The sequence below is a fragment of the Triticum aestivum genome, chromosome 5B (assembly GCF_018294505.1).
Source record: "Triticum aestivum cultivar Chinese Spring chromosome 5B, IWGSC CS RefSeq v2.1, whole genome shotgun sequence".
Classification (NCBI taxonomy): Eukaryota; Viridiplantae; Streptophyta; class Magnoliopsida; order Poales; family Poaceae; genus Triticum; species Triticum aestivum.
This window is the reverse complement of record NC_057807.1, coordinates 60,798,805-60,806,447: the sequence shown is the minus strand read 5'-3', so window position 1 is coordinate 60,806,447 and position 7,643 is coordinate 60,798,805.

The following is a 7,643-nucleotide window of genomic DNA, read 5'->3' as shown; positions in this document are numbered from 1 at the left end:
AAACTTCTCTCACGAGCAAAACATGATCATACCTTAGTACTCTTCGGGTGTTAATCACATATCGATGTGAACTAGATTATTGGCTCTAGTAAACCCTTTGGGTGTTGGTCACATGACAATGTGAGCTATGGGTGTTAATCACATATAGATGTGAATACTTGTGTTAAATCACATGTTGATGTGAACTAGATTATTGACTCTAGTGCAAGTGGGAGACTGAAGGAAATATGCCCTAGAGGCAATAATAAAGTTATTATTTATTTTCTTATTTCATGATAAATGTTTATTATTCATGCTAGAATTGTATTAACCGGAAACATAATACATGTGTGAATACATAGACAAACATAATGTCACTAGTATGCCTCTACTTGACTAGCTCGTTAATCAAAGATGGTTAAGTTTCCTAACCATAGACATGAGTTGTTATTTGATTAACGGGATCACATCATTAGGAGAATGATGTGATTGACTTGACCCATTCTGTTAGCTTAGCACTTGATCATTTAGTATGTTGCTACTGCTTTCTTCATGACTTATACATGTTCCTATGACTATGAGATTATGCAATTCCCGTTTACCGGAGGAACACTTTGTGTTCTACCAAACGTCACAACGTAACTGGGTGATTATAAAGGAGCTCTACAGGTGTCTCCGAAGGTACATGTTGGGTTGGCGTATTTAATTAGGATTTGTCACTCCGATTGTCGCAGAGGTATCTCTAGGCCCACTCGGTAATGCACATCACTATAAGCCTTGCAAGCATTGCAACTAATGAGTTAGTTGCGGGATGATGTATTACGTAACGAGTAAAGAGACTTGCCAGTAATGAGATTGAACTAGGTATTGAGATACCGACGATCGAATCTCGGGCAAATAACATATCGATGACAAAGTGAACAACGTATGTTGTTATGCGGTTTGACCGATAAAGATCTTCATAGAATATGTGGGAGCTAATATGAGCATCCAGGTCCCGCTATTGGTTATTGACCAGAAATGTGTTTCGGTCATGTCTACATTGTTCTTGAACCCGTAGGGTTCGAACACTTAAAGTTAGATGACAGTTATATTATGAGTTTATATGTTTTGATGTACCGAAGGAGTTCGGAGTCTAGGATGAGATCGGGGACATGACGAGGAGTCTCGAAATGGTCGAGACGTAAAGATCGATCTATTGGACGACTATATTCGGACTTCGGAAAGGTTCCGAGTGATTCAGGTATTTTTCGGAGTACCGGAGAGTTACGGGAATTCGTACTGGTCCTTAATAGGCCACACGGGAAAGGAGAGAAAGGCCCCAAAGGGTGGCCACACCCCTCCCCCATGGACTAGTCCGAATTGGACTACGGAGGGGGGGGCCTTCCTTCCTTCTCCTTCTCCCTTCCCTTTCTTCTACTCCAACAAGGAAGGGGGGAGTCCTACTCCCGGTGGGAGTAGGACTCCTCATGGGGCGCGCCAAGGGTGGTCGGCCCCCTGCCCCTCCTCCACTCCTTTATATACGGGGAGGGAGACACCCCCTAGAAACACAACAATTGATCTCTTGATCTCCTAGCCGTGTGCGGTGCCCCCCTCCATCTGGTTGCAACAACCAGAAAGAAGAAAGAAGGGGGAAAGTGGGAGCAAAGCAACGTGAGTACTCATCCAAAGTACTCGCAAGCATCAGATCTATACTATGTATGCATTGGTATCAAATGGAAGGGTGGTATCTATGAACTGAACTGCAGAATGCCAGAATAGAGGGGAAGGCCTAGCCTATCGAAGACTAGCATCTTCAAGTAGCTCCAAACATCTTGCAGCATGTAGAAGAGTAAAGAGTAGCATTTTAATATTTAACAAGCATGTTGTAACATCAACACCCAGAGATCCTTCCTCGACTCCCTGCGAGAAAGCAATCTCGGAACCACATCTCCATCACATATCTCAAGTATCCAATTCTAGTTATATATGATCAGGATATAAGTCTGAACGTCCATTACCGTGGACACGGTATTCGAATATATATCTTCCCTGCAGTGGTGCACCACGTTACCCAACACGCTCGATCACTCTAGCCGGACACACCTTTCTGGGGTCAATGCCCGGCCTCGGAAGATCAACACGTCGCAGCCCTTCCTAGGCTTAGCAGAGAGGTCCCCGCCGGTCTACATCCTAAGCACTCCGGGGTCTTGGGCCCATCGCCCGCAGCACTCCGGGTCGTTGCGAGAAGGGTGGATACCAGCACCGCCTCGGATGGCCAGCACGATCCGACCGTGCCGCACTGCTGAACTGGACGTCTGACAAAGCTTCGGCTGATACTGCGACGTCGAGGCCCATATCTATTCTCGCGTGGTGGTTAGTGCGTAAAGGCAGAGGCCAACTCAGAACAAATACCCAAACCTGTTAGTGCATTGGGGGCTCACGGAAACGAGCAGAGACTCACGATAAGGTGACCCCATCGCCCTATCTCGTGGACTGACAGCAAGGGCCCAGACTGCACGGCCGTGCCACGTGGAAAACTCAGGGGTGCTCTACGGGCCCGCCCGACTTTCACATCAACTCGCGGGTACCCCTTAGGGCCGACCCGACTTCATCAATGGTCTCAAGTAAAGCCAAGGTAACTGTGTGTCGAAACATCAAGGGGAAAACCCGAGGAATCATCCATGGAGGATTCCACTCGATGTAATCATCAAGGTGAATGTAAGAGGAACCACCCTCGAGGTTCACACTTGAGGTGTTGCACAACAGAGCCGCATCGGGAATGGTGAAGGAGGAACCACCCTCGTTAACCACGACCAAATAGCTACACTATAGAGATGTCATCAGGAGTGATGTATGAGGTTCCACCCTCGGCACTCGATGGTAACTCTGCAGAGTCGAGCAACAAAAAGGGGCGTGATGTGATGTGAGGTGTCGGTCTCTGGTTGTCGATCACGTTGATCGATTCGTTGATGATGAAGCAGGGGCGACAAGGACAAGGTGGGGGTCACTGATGGATCACTAACCAACCTATACTAAGCAGTTTAGGATAAGCAAGTAAGGTACAACAGCAGGTTACAAAAGCAGGCTATGCATCAGAATAGGAGCAAACAATAACAGTAGCAAAATCTAATAAAAGCATGAGAGAATGGAATGGGCAATATCGGGATGATCAAAGGGGGGCTTTCCTAGAAGCTCCGATGAAAGGTAAGAAGGGCCATCGTCGACGTAGTCAATCACAGGGGCGGCATCGGTCTCTGGTCTACCGGATAGAAGAGGGGGGAAAACAGTAGATACAAAGCAAACATATTCATGACAAGTCAACAAGCAGAGCTAGGGTGATCTAACGCAGTACTACGCGATACTGGTGAAGTGGGATAACATCCGGGAAGGTTTTCCCTGAGTTTTGCATTTTCGGACAAATGAAATGGAGGGGGGCGGTTGTATGTTTGCTATGCTAGGGACATGTGGTAGACGAACGAACCGCGTATCCTAATTCATCTCGTCATTCTGAGTAACTTTCATGTAGAAAACTTTTTCATCCGAGCTACAGATTATTTTCTATGATTTTTCAAAGATTTTAAACAATATTCTGAAATTATCTAAATTAACAGAAATGTAATTATGAGGTCAGCATGACTAGAGGATGATGTCAGCAGCCAGCTTGTCGCCTGACCAAGTCAAACCTGACCTATGGGTCCAGCGGGACCCACTGGTCAGTGAGAGTGGCTATAATAGTAAATTAACTAATCTAACTAAACTAATTAGGGGGTGTGGGCCCAATATGTCAGTGAGACATTAGACTAACCTAATTATTAAAATAAACTTTTAATTTCAAAAAATATTAATTACGCACGGGACCCACATGTCAGTGGTCCACGGATGCCCAGTCAGCAGCTGACTAGGTCAACCCAGTCATCTGGGGCCCGTGGGGCCCGCGATCAGTGGCTGTGAGGTGGGGCCCGGAGGCCACGTCGGCGGGCGGTGCTGGAGACACGCCGGCGACCATTTCCGCGGTGGAGCATCGCCGGACTTTGCCGGAAAAATGCTACGGGGCATAAGGAGAGGTGCGGCTAGGCGCTTTCGATCGGGCGTCCAACGCCGCATCGATCTACGGCGGTCCCGTGGGCTAACTCGGCCGGAGTGGAGCGCTACATCGACGGCGGCAGGCGGCCGTTCGGACGTAGTTCGATATCGGCGCTACAGAGTGTGTGTGAGTGAAGTAAAGGGCTAGGCGAGGTCTATGGCGCTCCAGGAGCTCGTCGGAGCTACTGGCTCGAGCGGAGGAGCTCGGAGGCGAGCCCTACTACGGTAATGGAGGACGGCGGAGCTCGGCTTGCGGGCGAGCTAGCTACGGCGAAAATCATGATGGGAGGAGAGGACTGGAGGAAGGGAGGAGCTCACCGGGGAGGCACACGGTGGCCCGGCGAAAGATTTAGGAGCAGCAGAGGTGCTCGAGGTCACCGGCGCGCGTCAGAGCAGAGACGGAAGGGGGCGGCGACGTTCAGTAGCTATAGAGGTCCCCGGCTCCACCTGAAGGCTCCAGGAGAACGGGCAAACGACGGTGGCTCTCCTAGACAACACGAGCGGTCGGAGCGGCACTAGTGGCGATGGAGGACGGCGGCGATTCCGCTTGGTGCGGCCGATCTGGAGGAGGGAGGCGAGCGCGTGGGCGAGAGAGAGAGAGAGCAAGAGGGAAAGTGGAGAGGGGCAAGTGAGTGAGGGGAGACGAGGGAAGCCCGAGGCGTCTCCCTTATCCCCTCCCGGCGTCGGCGCCGGCAAGGTGATCGGGGGTGATACCTCCCCTGTAGCGACACAGTCGGAGGAAAAGGACGAGCGACCGTGGTGGGGGTTGGGCTGGCTGGGCCACCCAGGTGGGCTAGGCCCAGGGGGCTTCTCTTTTCTTTTAAATTGTATTTTATTTTGCCCTTTATTTCTTTTCTATTTTATTCATTAAAGGGCATTTATATACTTTATAAAATATAGGTTTCCATATGACAAATAACCAGGGATTATTTGCCACAACTTGAACATTTTAGATTTAATGTTTGAGAAATTTTGAATTTAGGACTTCAATTTGAATTTGAAAAAGAATAGAGATTTGGATCGACTGAGGATTAGCAACAGTAATGTGATGAAATGGCACCATTAACATGGGATTTCTGTGGCTTAATTATCTAGGCATCACAATTCTCCTCCACTACAAGAAATCTCGTCCCGAGATTTAAGGGGGTGGAGTAAGGGGGAAAGACTCGGGAAGGACGGAGCTCAACACAAGATAGGTACCTGAGGTCTATCTCAATGAACGTGGAATAGATGCATCTCTCGAGTTGAAAATAAAGAAAGTCATCGAGAGCAAGGTAAGGAGGTGCAATAAGAAGCTTCAACCAGGTAGGCAATTGTTTGATGTCTGCAACAGAGTGTGAAAGAGGCTCAAAGCATCAAGAATAAGTATTGCATTTGATACCAGAACAGATCACAAGGAAGATGGCTCGCGAATTACATATGAAGCCAAAGCTCGAGGGATAACTTAGAAAACAAGGATGTATAGGAGACTCAGGCTTCGATCCTGTGGAACTGTGGGTTATGGGCCCACCATGTGGGTTAAAAGCAGGAAGGGTGCTAACATTTTCTACGTCTAAGGTAGCAAGGCATGTCAGAGGACAACCTGTCAGTTATGTTGGCAACAACATTGTGTAACGCCCTCGATGCGGCTATAGCTCCCACGTGTCGAGGCACGACTTAGAGGCATAACCGCATTGAAAGCAATGTCGCAAGTCAGGCAATCATTACAACATCCCATGTAATATATAATAAAAGGGGGAGATAACATAGTTGGCTTACACTCGCCACGTCACATCAGAGTACATAAAACATCCATCATACAAATCACTCATGGCCCGACTACGGTGCCAAAATAGAAAAGACCCCCAACATGCGACATGGCCCTGAATCGATTACCCCAACTAGGCACCACTACTGATCATCCGGAAAGGACACGTAGTATCGCTGAGAGTCCTCGTCGAACTCCCACTTGAGCTCATAATCGTCAACTGGAGTAGAAACACCTGGACCTGCATCTGGAGTTGTAGTATCTGTGAGCCATAGGGACTCAGCAATCTCACACCCACGCGATCAAGACTATTTAAGCTTATAGGAATGGATAAGGCAAATATATGTGGAGCTGCAGCAAGCGACTAGCATATGTGGTGGCTAACTTATACGCAAAAGAGAGCGAGAAGAGAAGGCGAAGCACGAGCGAGAAGCTAAAGGAACATCCTGCGCAAGCATAACTCCAACACCGTGTCCACTTCCCGGACTCCGCCGAGAAGAGGCCATCACGGTAACACACTCGGTTGATTCATTTTAATTAATTAAGGTTCAAGTTATCTACAACCGGACATTAACAAATTCCCATCTGCCCATAACCGTGGGCACGGCTTTCGAAAGTTCAATCCCTGCAGGGGAGTCCCAACTTAGCCCATGACAGGCTCTCACGGTCAACGAAGGAATAGACCTCCTCCCAAGACGTTCCGATCAGACTCGGTATCTCGGTAACTCAAGACACTTCGACAGGTTAAAACAAGACCAGCAACACCGCCCGAATGTGCCGACAAATCCCGATAGGAGCTGCACATATCTCTTTCTCAGGGCACACTCAGATTGTCTTAGGTACGGGTAGGCCAGCCCAGAGTTGCCCCTGGTAGCCACCGGTAGCTGACAGGTGGACCAACACTCAGAGGAGCACTGGCCCGGGGGGTAAAATAAGATGACCCTTGAGTCTGCAGAACCCAAGGGAAAGAAAAGGCTAGGTGGCAAATGGTAAAACCAAGGTTGGGCATTGCTGGACAAGCTTTAATCAAGGCAAAATATCAAGGGGTTCCCATTATAACCCAACCGCGTAAGGAACACAACAATCCGGGAACATAACACCGATATGACGGAAACTAGGGCGGCGAGAGTGGAACAAAACACTAGGCGAGAGGCCGAGCCTTCCACCCTTTACCAAGTATATAGATGCTTTAAGATAACATAGCAATATAATGATATCCCAACAAGTAAATAAATGTTCCAACGAGGAACGGCATCCAATCTTCACCTGCAACTAGCAACGCTATAAGAGGGGCTGAGCAAAGCGGTAACATAGCCAATCAACGGTTTGCTAGGACAATGGTGGGTTAGAGGTTCAACATGGCAATTGGGAGGCTGACAAGCAAAAGGTAGGCATCGTAGCAGTGGCAAAGCAAAAGAGCGAGCAAACTAGCATAGCAAAGATAGTAGTGATTTCGAGGGTATGATCATCTTGCCTGCACAGTTGTCAGAGTTGGCTGGATCCTCACAAGCAAACTCAACGGGCTCCTCGGTAGTGAACTCGTCTCCCGGCTCTACCCAACAAGACAAACAAGCAACAAGGATACAATCAACCACGGGCAAGACCAAGCAATATGATGAAATGACGATATGCTATGCGGGATGCGATGCGGGATGCAAAATGCAAGATATGACAGGAAAAGCATGAACCTGGCATCAACTTGGAAAACCAAGTGTGCCACTGGATAGAGGGGATGAAATCGCTTGAAAACGATATAAAGATCATTGGAATCGGAGCTACGGTTTGGAAATGGCGAGCGTTTTAAGATATGACACCGGTCTGCGATTTACAGCAAGTAGGCATCTAAATGCAA